The sequence below is a fragment of the Bubalus kerabau genome, chromosome 1 (assembly GCF_029407905.1).
Source record: "Bubalus kerabau isolate K-KA32 ecotype Philippines breed swamp buffalo chromosome 1, PCC_UOA_SB_1v2, whole genome shotgun sequence".
Taxonomy (NCBI): domain Eukaryota; kingdom Metazoa; phylum Chordata; class Mammalia; order Artiodactyla; family Bovidae; genus Bubalus; species Bubalus kerabau.
Window position 1 is genome coordinate 54,037,182 of NC_073624.1, and position 18,998 is coordinate 54,056,179.

General features: G+C 46.0%; 1 protein-coding gene across 15 annotated transcripts in view; it reads right to left on the reverse strand.

Annotated features, from left to right (window-relative positions):
- CHST11 (carbohydrate sulfotransferase 11) overlaps window positions 1–18,998 on the reverse strand; it is a 261,341-nt gene that overhangs the window by 209,028 nt on the left and 33,315 nt on the right. For 2 of the 15 annotated variants that reach the window (XM_055574924.1, XM_055574923.1), the window contains exon 1: window positions 5,757–6,289. The exons of 4 other annotated variants lie outside the window; for them this stretch is intronic. The gene's annotated coding sequence lies outside the window, so the exon portion shown is untranslated. Of the gene's footprint in view, window positions 1–5,756; window positions 6,306–18,998 lie in introns of those variants that run through there. 9 more of the 15 variants (XM_055574922.1, XM_055574920.1, XM_055574930.1 and 6 more) reach the window with 7 other exon arrangements.

Genomic DNA, 18,998 nt, shown 5'->3' on the forward strand with positions numbered 1-18,998 from the left:
GACCAGATGGAACTCACAAACAGAATTTCTTAATCGATGAAAAGAAGTGAGCACCTGCTTTTCTGAAGGGAGGTGAGGGAAACAGTGGGAGGAGGGGAAAGAGATTCCACTTCTAAACAGAACCAGCGGAAATTGGTTTTTTGGAGAGGAGGGAATTTAAGCTGCAAACTCCATGCGAGTAGAGAATGACTGAATCAAGCGTTCTCTGGCACTTGGTCCAACTTTTTTTTTTTAATTTCAAATATTTATTCATGTATTTATTTGGCTGCATCAGGTCTTAGTTGAAGCACGAGATCTTTCCTTGCACAGACTCTAGTTGTGGCACGCATGCTCAAGAGCGCCAGGACTCAGGAGCTGCGGCACCTGGGTTTAACTCTTCCGTGACATGTGGGAACTTAGCTCTCTGACCAAGGACTGAACCCACATCCCCTGCATTGCAGGCAGCTTTCTTAACCACTGGACCACCAGGGAAGTTCCTGTCCAACTTCTTGGCCATGAAACTCCACACAGAAAGCCTGGAAAATCCATATCCCATAATGCTTTGACTGATGGCAGCAGCGCAACACACACAAGAGGTTTTCTTTAAAGTGAGACGCTTGTGTTCAACGTCCAGCCTCCACCCCACCTACTTTAATGTACAAATGTCCCAAAACCATAAAACTAGGGACTCTCATGGGTACATTCCTCAAATGACAAGCTTCCAAAATACTTTCCACGAACTCAATGGGTTGTTGACTTCTCCATTAAAAAAAAAAAAAAAAATTCATGAACCTTACATACACACTTGCAGGAATCACAAACTGCCTTCTCATGAACACTCCCAGGAAATAGGCTGAGCGTCTCAATACCCACAAAGAGAAAGTTTTGTCTGCCAAACAAGAGTCTCTTTATTAACGCCTCATTTGTATTGATTATGGAAGACACTCTGTACAACGTTTCCAGGATGAGGAGAAAGAAAGTTTTGCTGCAGTCACTAAATTCAGTAGTCACCAGCTCCCTGCAGGTTAAAACCTGCTCCCAAAAGCACACTTCACCATCCTTGATCTCAAAGGCTTTAAACCAAGCAAAATAAGCACTGGGTCCCTGTAGCCGCCAGCCAGCAACACCACATATGCAAACATGTACCCTAAAAATTCACTGTGTTCTAGGAAAGAGTAGAGTGAAAAGCATAAATCACAAACTGCAGCTCACATTCTCCAACCCCTCCTTCCTGGTCCAGGATGCTCATTTTGTCACAGAGCTTGCAGATCAAGACCCAGTGTTGCATGAAATGAAGTAGGATTTGGTTAAGATTGGCTTCACAGCAGAAAATCAGATAAAGGTATTTAAAAAAAAAAAAAAAAAAGATGCTGCATAAAAACCATCATGGGAGGTCTTGATAAATAGACAATGAACATATAGCTAACTACATTTATCTGCCCCCATGGAGACTAAGCTCTGGCCAGCAGAATGAGAGCTGAAGTGATGGGAGCCAATTCCAGGCCTGGTTCAATCAACTCAATGTCCTTAATCTCTAGCTGGCTGTCTTAAAAAAAAAAAGGAGATGACCTTCAGAGTGACCTTGGGTACCTCGTGTTGAAAAATGGCCAATCAACAAGACGGAAGGAGCCTGGGTCCCTGAAACACCAAATGAAAGAGGGCTGCCCCAGCAGGAACTCCTCCTCTAGACTGGTACGTAAGTAAGAAGCTCTTCTTGCTTTCATTTACTGTGATCTGGAGATTTGTTACAGAAGCTAGGGTTACCTTATGTAATACAGTAAGTCATGAAGAATTCATTTGTAAGCCTCTAAGAGCCCCTACTAGCTGTGGGGCTTCCTGAAATATGCTCATCCCTGGAGCCCATTGTCCTGTGTCAGTTGTGAATGCGACTCTTAGTATGTGCCACAACCACTGAAGCCCAAAACTAAAACTCCATGCACAGCAACGAAGACCCAGTGCAGCCAAAAATAAATTAAAAAAAAAAGATTTCACAGCTTATACGTGGCAAAGCTGGAATTTGAAAGCAGGCAGTGACTCTATAATCTCTGCTCCTATCCATTCCGTTCACCATAACTTCTTGCTATAAAGCAGTAAGAGTTGACTCTTTATCTAAAGAGGCAAAGTGTTCTGCCTGGGCTCCAGGTGGGGCCTCCAGGCTGGGAGAAGGGATCCTGGGTATCCTGCTAACTGCCACCATTCACCTTCCTCTAGTCATGCTTTACTGCTGGCCGTGATGGGGACCATCTGCTCTCCACCTGAGCTCTCCCTGCCTCCCCCTGCACTGCCCTGTAACAACTCACATCCTGGTCCTCCAAAGAGGCCTCCTTGGAGCCAGTGAAACCAGGTCCCCCTAAAACCAAATTCCCCTGCTGAGTTTATGATTAACCCCTCTATCCAAAACTTTATTCCCTTTCCTTTCTGTCCCTGTTACCCTCTGGATTAAGGAGGATTAGGGAAAAGATGGAGATGAAACCAAGCAAGACACTGCTGGGCCTTCCTGGGTACAAAAGTCCCTCCATGTCCCCTCCTCTTTGTTTTGGCCTGAGTTCCAAAAAGCAGACAAGCAGTTAAGAGAGTCCCAGGAGTCCTAGTTTCACCTGAAGGGCCACAGATAATAATCTGATGCGTATCTTTGAGTTCTGCATAAACTAAGACCTCCCCCACAACCCAGTGGAAGATGATGACTACATGCTGACCACAAGCACGAGACCCCAAATAGGCTGGAACCAGAAGGTTGATGATGGAGATTTCAAAAAACACCATCCTGTTACCACACCACCAATCAATCAAAAGAAAATCCAGGAGCCACAATCCTCAGCTTAAATGTTGCCTTTAAAAACCCTTCCCTGAAAACCATCGGGGAATTCGAGTCTTCAGAGCACGAGCTGCCCGTTCTCCTTGCTTGGCACCAGCCCTGCCATAAACACGGTGCATTCCTTCTCCACCACGGGCATCAGTAGATTGGCTTTGTTGTGTGTCAGGCAAGGAGACTCGAGTTTGGTTTGATAACAACTGCAGCTGGAGCCGAGAGCTGCTTCCTGTCCACCCACCCCCACCCCCCAGGCTCACCCACTGCCAAGCTTTCCATCGTCTTCCCACAATTACCAAGCAATCTGCAGAAATGCCTCCAGCACGTGCCTCTGCTCTCACCTCCCTCACCTCCACTTCTTGCTTCCAGATTGCTCGAGCCTGACTTCGAGGTCATCCCATTTGGAGGTCAACTGTTCTGACAGCCAGCTGTATTTGTCCCCTCTCCCCTCCCCATTCTCCCTCCTCTTTCCAAGTAATGAATGATGGCTTGGCAAAGAAAGCAGAAGCCTCTGCCAAAACAAAAGGTCTGTCAGAACAGCTCTCCGGAGTTACTGTGTCCTCTTACCCCTCTGCCTGGCCAGGTGTCCTGTGCGTTTTCCATCTCTGCTGGGCACCAGGGTACTCAATGTGACCACTCTAACATCAGCACTAGGACTGCGTTTCTCAAAGTGGCACACAGTACAGAACCCCCTGGGCTGCTGCTTTGCCAGGCAGGTTCCTGCGCCTGGCCCTAGTGAATCAGACTACCCGAGGAAGCCTTAGAAGGTTAGTTTTAAGTTCATCACAGTAAGGTTCCCACATGGTTCTAACGCACTCACTCTTGAAAACAGTCTTCCAAGAGACGACCTTCCAAGGCAGGCCTAGAACAACCTGGTCCACAGTCAGCAGGCAATGTATGCATCATCTCACATCAGTCTCATTTCAACTCTACAAGTGGGTACAATTTTTCTCCCATTTTAGAGGTGAGGAAACTGAGCCTTTGAGATCTTAAAATAATTCCCAGGTCACATGGCCAATACCTGGCAATGTGGGGCTTTGAACAAAGATCAACCCCAAGCTCAAAACCTGCTCTGAAATTCTCATAAGCAGGATGAATTCATGTATTTTCAAAAGCTGATAAAACTGGGCACCTATGTTCACTTGTCATGTTTCTCTATTACCCATAAAGCCACTGTTAGAATGAAAACTCAGAAAACAGGCACCTTATTTTTAAGAAGTTCTCACCATACTTATTTTTGATGAGTAAGTGTAGTATAACTGTGTTCCATGGACGTGAAGAACACTGTTGATTTTACGTCTATTCTAGCCTCAGTTCTCACCAGTGCCAGAGGTAGGGCGACTTACACGGAAAATTGACATTAGTTGTCTTTATAGTTCACTGTCACAATCTTTTGTATCTCCTTCCAACTAATCCTATTTTAGCAAAGCATTAAGCATAAAGTAGGTAAATAATAAGACACTATAGAAACAGAGCTGAATTGCTAAGCAAATAATAATGGTAAGAATGAAAATAACAGCTACATTTATTGACTGCTTGCCACAGCCAAGCTCTTTACAGATATTATCTCATTTGAGCCTAAGTAATATTATCGCCAATTTACAGACTGTGTGTGTTGTGCTCAGACACTAAGTCATGTCCAGATCTTTGTGACCCCGTGGACTGTAGCCTGCCAGGCTCCTCTGTCCAAGGGATTCTCCAAGTAAGAACCCTGGAGTGGGTTGTCATTTCCTCCTCCAGAAGATCTTTCCAACCCAGGGATTGAACCTGCATCTCCCACACTTGCAGGCAGATTCTTTACCACTGAGCTACCTGGGAAGCAAGTTACAGATAAAAAAAACTTAAATGTAGAGAGGTTAACTTGCCCAAGGTCACACAGCTAATTAAGTAGCAGAGCTGTGATTCCAACCCACATTGGAGTCACCCTGAAATCAACTGCAGTAAAAACACTTGTTATACAGAGTGGTCCCAGAAGGGCAGCAGCAACATCCACCAGTAGCGTGTTAGAAATGCAGACTCTCAGGCCGCACCCAAGATCTATGAAATCAGGACCAAGTGCACAGTTAAGTCTGAGAAGCATTCATCTAAACCAGGGTTTCTCAGCCCAAGCACTGCTGACATTTGGGGCTGGATAATTCTTTGCAGTCCTGTGCAGTATAAGGTGTTCAGCAGCACCTCTCACCCTAGTATACCTACTAGATGCCAGTAGTAACTCCTCTTTCCCCACCCAAGTCATGATGACTGAAATGATCTACAGCCGTATCCAATGTTCCCTCCGAGAGTAAAATAGTCCCCAGCTGAGATCCACTGGCTAGATGAGAGTGCTTTTCTGCTGGGCTAAATTTCTGGCATAGAGCAGAGGTTTGTGTGCACAAAGTGGAGGCCTGTGTCTCAGGATGTGTTCACCAAAAAAGAACTTCTAAGTTCTGGGGACTGGGTTCCAGGTCTGTCACTGCCTGGCCGGTGGAGCTGGGAGTGACAGAATCAGGTCTGTGCCCCTGAATCCAGCCTCACCACCAATAAAGCAGGGTTCCTAGGGCAGGGTTCCTCCAAACCTCATTGCATACCAGAATCACCCAGGAGTTGTTTATTAAAAATACAGATTACAGGACATCCCTAGTGGTCCAGTGGCTAAGACCTCGAGCTTCCAGTGGAGGGGGCCTGGGTTCAATCCCTGGTCAGGGAACTGGATCTCACATGCTGTAATTAAAGATCCAACATGCTACAACTAACACCTGGCAGAGCCAAATAAATATTTTTTAAAATACAGATTAAGGGGTGCCCTCCCCACCCCACCCCATGGGATTTGCTTTTCGAACAAGTTCCTCAAGATACTCTAAGGCACCCCATCCCTGAACTGGTTTTTAGGAAGCGCTAGACCAGAACATTTCAAGAGGCCCTGAATTCTAAGATTTTACCTTCATGGTCAATGACTCAGGCCTCCTCCCCACCCACCCATGTTACCTACCGGGAGTCCGGGAATCCTCAGGTTGCCCCAACTGAGATCCGAGCAGCAGGAACCACACTCCGGGCCCCAGCAGGCACTGTGGGCACACCTCAGCGGCCTCCCACCTCCAGCATGGTGCTCGGCAGGACTGAAGGCAGCCTGAGGGGCTGGACTATCTTGAGCGCGGTGGAACCTGCCGCTAATTTCATTAACACAGTCAGAGGGAGTCAGGTGAGGCGGGGCTGTTCCAGCCATGGGCAATCTTGGGAAAGGAGACACACATGTGAGACTGTTTCCCAGAGCTGCACTCGGTGCTAACGCAGGCCCGGGGGAGGGGGTCCTGCCTAGTTACTGACTCTCCCTAGTAACTTCTCTCTACTAACTCTTCCTAGGTGCTGACATCTTACACTGCACAGGACAGCAAAGATTATCCAGGCAGGGAGATGCTGATTGCAGAGGATGCCCCTGGGTATACGGGGAAGCCCAGGGAAGATGCCAGGGAGCCAGAAACACATCCTAAGCAAGAGCAGGCTCAGTCAAAGATTCTCGGCAGAGTCAAAAAGACACAGCTGACATTTACGGAGGACACCATAAATGCACACACGTGCATTTACGTGCACTGTCTCCTTCACCCCAGCTCAGCCAGGCTCCAAGGCAGCCTGAGCACCTCTATCTTACAGGTGAGGGAACTGGGGTTCAGAGCCCTGGACACTCAGCACTTACAGAGGAAAGTGAACTGGGTTCATTTCTAAAAAACCTAGAGGCCCCATCTTGTTGCTTTTTTATTTCCTGGATCTGAAGGGAAGCCTTCCCAGGTGTCTTGGCAGTAAAGAATCCACCTGCCAATGAAGGAGACTTGAGTTCAATCCCTGGGTCGGGAAGATCCCCTGGAGAAGGAAATGTCAAGTATTCTTACCTGGAAAATCCCATGGACAGAGGAGTCTGGTGGGCTACAGTCCACTGGGTGGCAAATAATTGGACACAACTTAGCAACTAAATAACAACAGCCCTCTGAAGGGAACCTTCGTGAACCAACTTTAATATTCAGTCAACACCCCCAAGGGTGTAAACAGAAGCCAGGACCGCCATGCCCCCTGGTCCCAGAAACAGACCTGCAATTTCCTAGAGTTAAACACCAAGTTACTGGACGCAGACTCTGTGCTACAGAAAAGCAATTCGTGGGCTTTCTGAGCTCAAAAACAGTAGGTTGAGCCCAAAAGTGTTTTACCACTTTTAATTCATGAATCTACCCAACCGTGTTTTCTTTCTTTACAAAGATTTTCTTTTTCTTCCCATAAATCCTTATCCATTCAGTCACTGCCCTTCCTTTTGACTTTTCCTACCAGTTTCTGAAACAGAGAAAGGGGTTAGAGGTCTAAGTAGGTCCCAGGTGCCAGAATTCCGGGGGAGGATCAAGGTAGCCCTGCCATGAACCAGGTGAGAGGAGACCAGCTTCGAAGTTCTGGAGTTCGTGCTGGGGACAGAGGGCCACAGGACAAGAGTCTCCCTGGTCAAGTCCAATTAAGTAGAGGTGCTCCCAGACAAGACGATGGAAGAACCTAGTTGGCTGCTTCATGTGGGCCAGGAGCTGTTGTAAGCATTTACCCAGATTTGTCTTTGTACTCCTAATCCCATACACACTTCTAAAGGTGGGTATTAATTAATACCCCCAATTTGCAGGTGGGCAATGACTGAGACTCTGAGGGCTTTCCTGGTGGCTTAGCAGTAAAGAATCTGCCTGCCAATGCAGGAGACGAAGGTTCAATCCCTAGGTTGAGAAGATCCCCTGGAGAAGGAAATGACAACCTATTCCAGTATTCTTGCCTGAAGAATCCCAGGGACAGAGGAGCCTGGCGGGCTACAGTCTGTGGGATTGCAAGAGAGTCGGACACGACTTAGCGACTGAACAACAACAATGATGTTCTGAGATGGTTAAACACTTGTCCAGGTTGTACGGTCTGAAGGTCTATGTCCCTCCAAATTCAAAGGTTGAAATTGTAACTCCTACAGATAATGGCATTAGGAGCCAGGGCCTTGAAGAGATGCTTAGATCATAACAGTGGAATTCTTAGGAATAAGATTAGTGCCCTCATAAAAGAGGCTCCAGAAAGATCCCCAGTCCCTTCTGCCAGAGGAAGACACAGCTAGGAGGCACCAGCTATGAACCAAGGAGACGGCCCTCACCTGACCATGCTGATACCCTGATCTCAGACTTCCAGACTCCAGAACTGGGAGACATCCATTGGTTGTATATAAGCTACCCAGTTTGCGGTGTATTGTGAGAGCAGCAGGAACAGACTAAGACACCAAAGTTCCACACCTAGGAAGTGACAGAGGTGGAGTCTGAACAGAGGCCGTGCAATGCTTCTCACCACCACAGGGTGTGTTTGGCAAACAGTTGTATTGATCTCATGTGCCAATGGTTCCTTTTCCCTTGTGTACCTATACCTCTAATCACATGATACAGACCTGCAGGTAATGCCTAATCTACCATCTAAGACAGTGGTCCCCAACCTTTTTGGCACCAGGGACCGGTTGTGGAAGACAGTTTTTCCACAGGCCAGGACTGGGGGAGATGATTACATTAACTGTACACTCTATTTCTATTATTATTACATCAGCTCCACCTCGGATCATCAGGCATCAGATCCTGGAGGTTGGGGACCCCTGATCTAAGACCTGACTACACCAAAGGTGGTCCTCAGACCAGGAGCATCACCAGGGAGCTTGTCAGAAATGGGAATCCTCAGTCCTGCCCCAATCTCTTGCACCCAGTTTGAGAAGTGCTGATAAGATCCTTACTTTCCTGATTCAATATAAGGAGTTACCTCCCACTTCCCCCTTCCTGGGGTCTGGGCCTCAGGAGGTTGGGGAGTCTAACACAAGATTTTTCCATTTCCATTGTTGTACTCCCTTCATGAACTCTTTCGTGATGAGCATCCTTGCTCTCTCCTTTCTCCACCTCATCTCACAGGCACGTGAGAGTCTGAACTGTACAGTCTGCCAGCTGCCTGACTTAGCACCATGCTGCCTCCCAGGGAGCTCCTATGTTAATTGTCTCGCACATGCAGAGGGTGGAGCTCAAAAGTCCAAAGACTGATTGCAGGGCAGATGGAAATTATCACTCACTAATCAAATGATCTCCATCCAATTGAATGACACAGCAATCTGGGGAGAAGACGTGAGTTCTGTTTGGGGGGTATTTTTGCCCCATAGCAACCGACAGGTACTCTGACAAGTGTATCTCCATCAACTGAGTCACCTGGTCATTCCAGTGTATTGTAAAAACCATGCACTTAGAAGGAAGAGGAAAGAGCAGCTGAGGTCCTAGAAGTGCCGTCAGGGGAAGAGGGGAAGGGCAGGAGTTTGGCAGGAGCTGAGGGTCTGAGTAACACCATCCCCAGTGACTGACACCGAAGTGGCTTGTTGCTGTTCTTCAGTCTCTAAGTCATGTCTGACTCTCTGTGATTCCATGGACTGTAGCCCACCAGGTTCCTCTGTGCATGGGGTTTCCCAGGCAAGAAAACTGGAGTAGATTGCCATTTCCTTCTCCAGGGGATCTTCCCGACCCAGGGTTTGGTAGAAGGCATTTAAGACTCAGCCTGTGTTCCAAGCGGGAGGCTGGCTCCTTCCTCCCGCATCTGGGGACACCTGAAGGACCTCAACAAGTGCAGACTGTAACTACAAGTTCACTCCCTCCAGGCCAACGTGACTGGCCAGTCCAGGGACTAAGCACTTTTCCCGTCTGAGATGATCTGAATTCTCAAAAATACCCAGGAGGGCACTTCCTGTCCCAACCTGAGCCCATTTAACAAGTCAGCTGAGTACCTGCACGCTTAAGTGACTCACTCAATGTCAAGAATCTAGTTGTGGTCAGGCGAAGACTGGAACTGAGGATGTGACCATCCAACGCTCGACCACATTCCCCAAGAAGGAGAAAAGCACTTGAGTCCAGTACCTTCTGCTCGGTGCCTCCACAAGACCACCTAGCAAAGTTATTGCCTCCAGGGACTTGGAAGTGCCCTCCTGCTACTTCCTGGGTCCCAGGCCCCAGTATGTATCCACCCAAGGTGTGCGGTAACACCTGTCCTTCCCTGGTAACTCCTAGGTGCCAGCTTTACAATCAAGGCCAGAAAACCTGCAGAAGACAGACGGACTCACGGTCCAGCTATGAAGGCAAGAAGGGAGAGTACTATCTCGAGCATCTTTCTACTCCATTTCCAGACCGTGGTCTCATCTCTTCTTTCAGAATGCTCTGAAAAGCTGCTCCACTTTTCTGCCCCTCTCTCCCTAAGTCTGAGAAGCTCAGAGCCTTTCTGATCCTCAAGGACTCAGAGAGGAATGAAGCATCCTGATCAACAGGCCCTGTCTACACTGAATGTCAGTCCTGCGCTAGGGATAGAATCAAAGGACTCTATTCAACCCCTCAATCAAACCTACCTTCCCCCCTGGAACCCTCCAGAGACCAGAACCTGAGGAACCTCCCCGCATTTTTTAATTTTTAGATTTACTTATTTGGCTGTGCCAGGTTGCAGCATGCAGAATCTTTAGTTGCAGCATGCAGACACTTAGTTGCAGCATATAGGATCTAGTTCCCTGCTGCTGCTGCTGCTGCTGCTGCTAAGTCGCTTCAGTTGTGTCCGACTCTGTGCGACCCCATAGACGGCAGCCCACCAGGCTCCCCCGTCCCTGGGATTCTCCAGGCAAGAACACTGGAGTGGTTGCCATTTCCTTATCCAATGTATGAAAATGAAGATTTAGAGTGAAGTCCCTCAGTCGTGTCCGACTCTTTGCGACCCCATGGACTGCAGCCTATCAGGCTCCTCCACCCCTGGGATTTTCCAGGCAAGAGTACTGGAGTGGGCTGCCATTAGACCAGGGATCAAATCCAGGCTCCCTGCATTGGAAGCTCAGAGTCTTAGCCACTGAACCACCAGGGAACTCACTCTCCCCCCCATTTCATTTCCTAACATCCCAGACTAACTGGCCAGCCTGCTGCAACAGTTCAGTTCCTCTCCTTCCTTATCACAGGGAATCAGAGGCACTGAAAGCTAAAACCCTTTGGATGAATGAGTCCCCCACCAGCCCAGCACCAAAAAATGACTATTCAGCTTTGTCACCCAACTGAAACCTGGCAATGCAAAGGATCTATAATTCTTCTACCAAAATATGTTTTGTGGAAGAAAGTGTATCTCTAATTTCAATAGATCCAGCACCATAATCATCATGGCATTTTATTCCTCTACCCCTTTCCTGTTGAATGCTCCTCTCTCAGCTCACATAATCCGAGAAACACTGAGTCAAACATAAATCAGTTTTATATCTGTAAGACACCAAAGGCCAGAAGACACCAGAAGGTCATTCGTCTTCTCCCTTTTTCATTCATTTCTGGACCCTCGTTTCATTTTGCCTCTGCTAATCATGTGGCTTAAAACCAACATTTCAAATTCTCTGTGCTGCTTATCACTAAGCTGGGACTGATCAAGGCAAATCCTTACCTACAAACATAAAAAATGAGAGGCCGACAAACTCTTAGCAAGCACCAGGCCCTCTGAAAGAGAGGCAATATTATATGCGAAGGAAATAAGAGGAGAGCTGAAATATAAACTGCCAGGTATTAATGCAAAGTAATAAACCAGGGAAAGGCCCAATAGCAACGTTTTATGGAGACAAAGCAAGAACTTCTCCCAAGGGCAGGGGAGGCCAAGAACAGAGCTTCTAATCTAATAAATCAAAGCGGAAAAAACGGACTATTAACAAGGCCTGGCAAGTGTATCTCAGAAGACAGCTCCAGGGAAAAACAGACAGAGCTTAAGGATCACCAGGGGTGCTGGATTAAAAGTCCACAATCAAATCCTACAATGCCATACGAATCTTATTTAGTTCTCTCCAAAGAGACTGATGGTGAGGCTTCCCTGGCAGTCCAATGGTTAAGACTTCACCTTCCAGGGCTTCCCTGGTGGCTCAGTGGTAAAGAATCTTCCTGCCAATGCAGGAGACATGGGTTCAATCCCTGGTCTGAGAAAGATCCCAAATATAAATAAATAAAATTACATTAAAAAAAAAAGTCACCTTCCAACACAGGGGGTGCAGTTCAATCCCTCATCAGGGAGCTAAGCTCCCACATGCCTTGCAGCCAAAACACCAAAACATAAAAATATCCAATAAAGACTTTAAAATGGTCCACATTCAAAAAAAAAAATCTAAAAGAAAAAAAAGTTCCAAAAAATGTTGATGGAGCACGGGCTGCCTGTACCAGACACATGGGGCTCAGAGAATGCCCTAGACTCTACTGTGGCAGTCTCGTGGCCAGCTGGGATGCCTAGAGGAGGGCAACAAGGGAAAGGTGGGTCACAATGAGAGGGGGGGTGCTGAGGAACTAGACCACTGCAGGAGGCAGTCTGAGGCCCCAAAGAACCAACACCTATTTTTGATGATTCCTCTTTCTGTCTTTTGTTTTCGGGGCGGCGGGGAGGGAGCGGGGTGAAGGGGGCGGCCCGTGGGGGGCGGTTCCTGAACTGTTCAGTCTTGAGCTACCTGCTGTCCAGACTTAAGTATCTATATGATTTATATAATAATGACTACTTTATACTTACAAAGCTCTCATGACCCACTAGCATGGCTCGGGGCACATTTTCTCCAAGTCTTCGCTCTTGATGTTTTCTTGCTGAAGCCAAGGTTAAAGAATGCAGAGTCTGGCCCCAGAAGAGCATAAAATCGATGATCCAGTAACCAATTGCTGTTCCAGGCTTGGGTGGGAAGGTCAAAGGACAGTCTAGCCAACCTGGACACAGGAGTCCCCCAAGTCCTCCCTCCCCTCCACATCCAGGTGAGAAACCAGAAGCAGGCCACAGGCATTTCTACCTCAGCTGTTGCGGCTCCAATGGCTGGTTACAGACTTCACCCCAATTTCAATCCAGGCTCAAAGATACCCACCCTACCCATCACTCTCATTCCCACCCCAATGGCCTCTACAGAAAGCCCAGGGACAGAGAAGTAAATCAAAACTGTCTGCTTCTCCATAGGAAACAAACTTATGGTCACCAAAAGAGGAAAGGAGGGGGGAAGGATTAAAATTCTAAGTTTGGGAAAAATTGGTAAAGACTACTGTACATGAAATAGATAAGCAAATACTTTATGGTTTCATCCACACACAAAGAACAGATAAGCAAGAAGGACTTACTGCAGCACAGGGAATTATATTAAACATCTTGCAATAACCCATAATGAAAAATAATCTGAAAAAATATATATAACAGAACTTCACTGTACATATGAAACGAACACAAAATAGTAAATCAACTGCACTTCAATTTAAAAAAAAAAATGAGGAAAAAACTTGCTTCTCTAACAGGCTTTAAGAAAAGGATGAAAAAAAAAAAAAAGAAAAGGATGAAAAACCAAACACTTCCTTCCCCCAAAAAAAGATTCACCAATAAATATTTGCTAAGTGACTGCTCTATTTTTCGGAATCCACGTGAACTGAAAAACAAGAACCATGGACCAGACAGAGAGACCTAAAAGAAACTAATCCTGGGGAGAAAAAGAGGATGAGGACTGGCCATAGTGAGTCATTGAATGTTGTGAAGCAATAGGGTGGCGGCCCTGCTGAAAAAGAGTTAAAAAGATAAAGACACAATGAAAAGAAATTCACAACCAAATCACTTCTTTCTCCCTTCTTACTGCTGGAAAAGAACACTACAGAAATAATTCCTTCCTCCGGCCACCTAAAAAGTATTCGAAGTTTTCTCAAAGAAACCTTGCATGCACAATGCTATCAGCTGCAAAAGACTATTAAAATCAATAGCTAACTCAAGCATCCCAGCTCTTTGAACTGAATCCTCCCCACTTCCACTTGAATGGGCTCTCGGAAATCATTAAGAGCTGCACAAATAACCAAGACCCCTTCCCGACAAGTCAGATAACCCAGAAGTGAAACTTGCTGAAATCTTCAATGAAAAGAATCTCTAAGGGCAGTTTCCAACAAAAGCATCTTTGAAGGCCTGACCCTTCTGTGAACTGCATGGTGGATTACTGCGGTCACGAGACATTAACACTATCCCTTTTCTTCGTGTGCACATCCCTTTGTTCTTCTAGCTTTTTAGTGGGTTGAAGTGAAGCTTACCCTGGCAGCTGAAGATTCCCCTAAAATCTAGTCACTCCTTATTCTATCTGCCCAGCTCCCAGTAATGGCTGTCAGTAAAGCCTTTGAAATAAAATGGACCCATCTGCTTAGGGAAGCATCTTACATCTAACTCACACACAGCCCAGGAGGGAGAGAAGAGCTCCCTCAAAGATGGTGACATTATTAAGGTGAAACGTGATGTACAACATCCCTGAAATCACAGGATGGAACAAAGTAGGGGGCAGAAAGAAGTACTTAGGAAATGCCCACCAGCAGCTCCTGCAGAGCAGAGTGGCCTTGTCAAGGAACAGGTGCCTTCAGCAGGCTTGCTGTCACATGGCCCTCCTCCTCTCCATCCACTGTCTCACCCCCGTCACTGGCCCAGGACCTCAGAAAGGATGGGACAAAGCAGACATATAGAAATCAACATACGGGAGAGAGGTCAGTGGGGGCCAAGAATTTCGGTCCCTCCCAGAAAACAGCTAAAGAAGAAAACTATTTTTAGAAAAAACAGAATGTTAATTTTTTTTTTTTCATTCACAAGGTACTCAAGAAGTTGTGACAGCATCAGAGGAATGAAATCATGTATGAGTTTGCTAGGGCTGCCATAAAAAATACCACCAACTAGGGGGGCTGAAGAAATAGTCATTTACTGTCTCACTGTTCTGGAGGCTAGAAGTCCAAGATCAAGGAGGCAGGGAAGGGCTGATTTCTTCTGCGGGCTCCCTCTTCAGCTTGCAGACGGCCACCTTCTCCCCATGTTCACGCGGTCTTTCCTCTGTGAGCGTGGATCTCTGCTGACCCTTTGTATGTCCAAATTTCCTCTTACAAAGACACTTATCAGACTGGATTAGGGTCCACCCATGTGACTTCATTTTAACTCAGTCACCTCTTTAATGACCCTGTCTCCAGTTACATTCTGAGGTCACAGGGGTTAAGACTTCAATGTATGAAAGTAGGAGGGGAAGCAATTCAGCCCAAAACAAATGACAATGACAGTTACTGTCCTTTAAAGCAGGGCTCTCCAACCTCCGGGATCTAATACCTGATGATCTGAGGTGGAGCTGATGTAATAATAATAGAAACAAAGGGCACAACAAATATAATGTCCTTGATTCACCCTGAAACCATCCCCGCCATCCCCTGGTCTGTGGAAAAATTGTCTTCTGCAAAACCGGTTCCAGGTACCAAAAAGGTTGGGAATCACTGCACTTAAGGCATCTGATAATCAGATTATGCCAGGTCCTTGATGCACCTCGGTTTGTTAAATCTTTGCCGAGTTCCCATGAGGCAGATATTCTCCTTTACAAGTCACCCAGTTAGAAGGTGGCTAAATAACCCACAAGCTTAAGAACAGAGGCAGGTCTGAGCCCAGGATGCGGAAGAGCAAGGCCTCCCTTCCCCAGCTCCAGTGGAAAGACTGTTTCTAGATGGCAAATTCTTTCAGACTCCTCAGTTCAATGATCCTCAGAACACCAGAAAACGCATCCTTCAAACTCTGTCCAGGATGTTGTGACAGGAAATGACACATCATAGGGGTTTTCCGATCTCATTTAAAAAAAAAAAAAGTTTCAGGGGATTAATCTGTGAATTGAGTTCTTAACGGAGATTTGATTTTACAGTGTCAAAACAAGGCAACTGTAAACAGGGCATTTCCAAGAGTGAGGAGGGGCCTGCAGATTTCATGGGCTCTGGGCCATTATTTACTAATAGGATTAGCAGACGTGAGTGTGGAATTGCTCCCCTGGCTTGAAATAATGCAATGTATTTTTCCTAATGTAATTTGAAGAGTCTGTTAATACAATAAGCCAATGCAAACTTTAGAAATGATACGGGGAATTGCGGCCAGCAGTCACTTCGGTAACACCCTAAAGGAAACTTGACTAATATTAGGCCTAATCAAAAATTAGGGCACTTCCCTGGTGGTCCATTGGTTAAAACTCCCCACTTCCACTGTAGCATGCACGGGTTCAATCCCTGGTCTGGGAACTAAGATTCCACATGACGTGCAGTGAAGCACACACAATATTTTAAAGTGTTATTGAAACACACACACACACACACAATCAGATAATATAAAGATTAACAAAAAATAAACCAAATATAGTCAGCCATATCTGCAGGTTCCACATCCGTGGATTCAACCAAACAAGGAACAAAAATATACTTTTTAAATTTTCTAGGCTCTCACCTTCTGAGAGGGACAACATTCTTTCTATAGAAAAAACTTGCTTCCACTTAAAAAAACATGTCCAGAAAGTTCCATAACCAAAACTTGAATTTAACATGCACGGGCACAGCATTCACATTGTATTTACTATTTACACATGATTTACATTGTATTAGGTTTCTCAAGTAATCTAGAGGTGATTTTAAAGTGCAGAGGAGGATAGGCATAGATTATATGCAAAGACTACACCATTTTATATAAGGAATTTGAACACCCGAGGATTCTGTATCTTCAGGAGATTCTAGAATCAAGCCCCTGAGAATATCAACGGAAAGCTGTATTTGACAGCTATTTTTAAACTGGCAGGCATTTCAGTGCTCCCACAGCTTTCTAGAAAATCCAGGGACTCTAAGAAATAAACCTTCTAATGCAATAATAACTCATTAATGCAACCTCCCCCACCCCCCAACACATACACATACAGAATACAAACCAAATTCAGGAGCTGAATAGTGCCAAGAAAAAAATATTCAAAATTTTGTGTCTCTTTCCTCACTTTTTTCTATTATTTATTCAAGACTTAGGGGAACTCAGGCCAAAAAAAACAGTCTTTTATAAGCCAAGGGCTTAAGCGACTTGGCCACTATTTGTGACGTCCACGTGCTACAGGACGCTTTCATGACGACTGTGGCATGGGCCTTATTCTGGAATCTTCCACTCCTGAGCCCATGAAGGAAGTCTGTTCTTGGGAAAGGATCTCATTGTCCATTAAACCTTCTGTGATATGGGTCAGCTCGGGATATGAATTTTAAACAGCTTAGTTAGTTAGGAAGAAGGAGGCAGAGAATTCTCTGGAAGCCAGACAGCCAGGTTCAAATCCAGACATAACCCTTTGCTAGTTGGATGATCTTGGGTTAGTTACTCAAAGTCTCTGAGCCTCAATTTCCTCATCTGTAAAATGGAGTAAAAATTGGAACCTTCCTCAGAGTCATAGTGAGAGTTAAGTCACACAAGGTATTTGGAAGATTTAGTGAACACTCAATAAACAGCTGCTATTAGTTTGGACTGCACGCTCAGTCGCTCAGTCATGTCTGACTCTTTGCGACCCCATGGACTGTAGCCCACGAGGCTCCTCTGTCCATGGGGATTCTCCAAGCAAGAATACTGGAGTGGGTTGCCATTTCCTGCTGCAGGGGATCCTCCCGACCCAGGGATCCAACCTGCATCTCTTGTATCTCCTGCATTGACAGGCAGGTCCTTTACCACAGAGCCACCTGGGAAGCCCATTAGTTTGGATTAGTACCAATCTATATATTGATTACAATATAAAGTAATAAAACTGCATTGTTTAACCATAATGAGATACTGCTTCATACCCACAAGGATGGCTACTATCAAGAACACAGAAAATAACAAGTGCCAGCGAGGATGTAATGAAATCGAACCCCTCATACACTGTAAGACGATTAAATGGTGTAGCTGCAACAGAAAACAGTACAAAGATTCCTCAAAAAATTAAAAACAGAATTATTATATGACACAGCAATCCCGCTTCTGGACATATGTCTGAAAGAAGTGAAAGTAGGATCTCAAACAGATATTTGCAAACCCATGTTCACAACACCGCTGTTCACAACAGCCATGAGGCGGAAGCAATCCACACACCCACTGATGGATAATGGATAAAGCCAATGTGGTACACACATGCAGGGGAATATTATTCAGCCCTTAAAAGGGAAGGAAATCCTGACACATGCTGCAGCATGGATGAACCTTGAGGACACTGTGCTAAGTGAAATAAGTCAGTCACAAGACACATACCAAGAGTCAAAGTTCAAAGAAACAAGAAGTAGAATGGTGCTTGCCAGAGGTTGGGAGTAGGGAGCAATGGGGAATTGTTTAATGGATACAGTTTTGCAAGCAAACAAAGAGTCCTGGATATGTGTTGCACAATGATGGGAATATACCTAACATTACTGAACTGTACACTTGAAAATGTTTAAAATGGTAAATTTGGGGATTTTTTTTATCCCCTGGAGAAGCAAATAGCCACTCACTCTAGTATTCTTGCCTGCAGAATTCTTTGGACAGAGGAGCCTGGTGGGCTATACCATGGGGTTGCAAAGAGCCAGACACGACTAAAGCAACTAACACACACACTGTGTTTACCTAAAGATTGCTCGAGAAGTTGTGGCGCTCACTGCCTGAAGTCCTCCCCTTAGGGAGAGGATCGGGATAGGAGGGGTTTTGAGGAAATTAAAAGAAACCTTCTGATTGAAAATGGATTCTATTTCAGAGCTTGGAGACAAAATCCCTCCCCTGGGAAACTGCCTCCAACTCACTCATCGCATCCTCAGAAGTGGAGACCCTACTTTTCATTTCAGAGATGTTATCACCGAGCTTTTCAAATAAGAGCCTTGATAAGGAACATTTAACATGTGATGTGATGGCTCCAAGGCAGTGAGGGCTTAGAGATACCAGTGAGGCCGGAGGGGCCCACCAGCAAGCTGCCAAGTCCCAGGCTCTGCTGAGAGGTGCGGGCTCTATCTTCTACCTCCAGGGCATCCCTTTAGAGAGGATCCTGTGGAGTGTTGGGGGAATGAGCCCAGTTCTATCCATCAGCCCCTGGACTCCAGTCCTTATAGAGTGACTGGGTCACAGATAATGAAAAGCACATTTCTGTGCATGTCAGACCCCAGGGAGCATCACACCAAGTGATAAGATGCTTCAGAAGGGACTGCCCTCCACAGACCTTAAACCTGTGTTCATATATACAAGTTCCTCTCCTCCTTCCCTTGCTCTCAGGGTGAGTCACTGCCAGCATGAGTCTGAGCCAGAGTTGGGGTAGGGAAAAGGATGGAGGGAGGGAAGCTTTGCTGCTCTCATCCTCAGGCTTTCAAACGGTCCATCCACTGCCAACCTTAAGTTTACTTCCACAGCACGCCTCCCACATACGTAAGAAATGAGG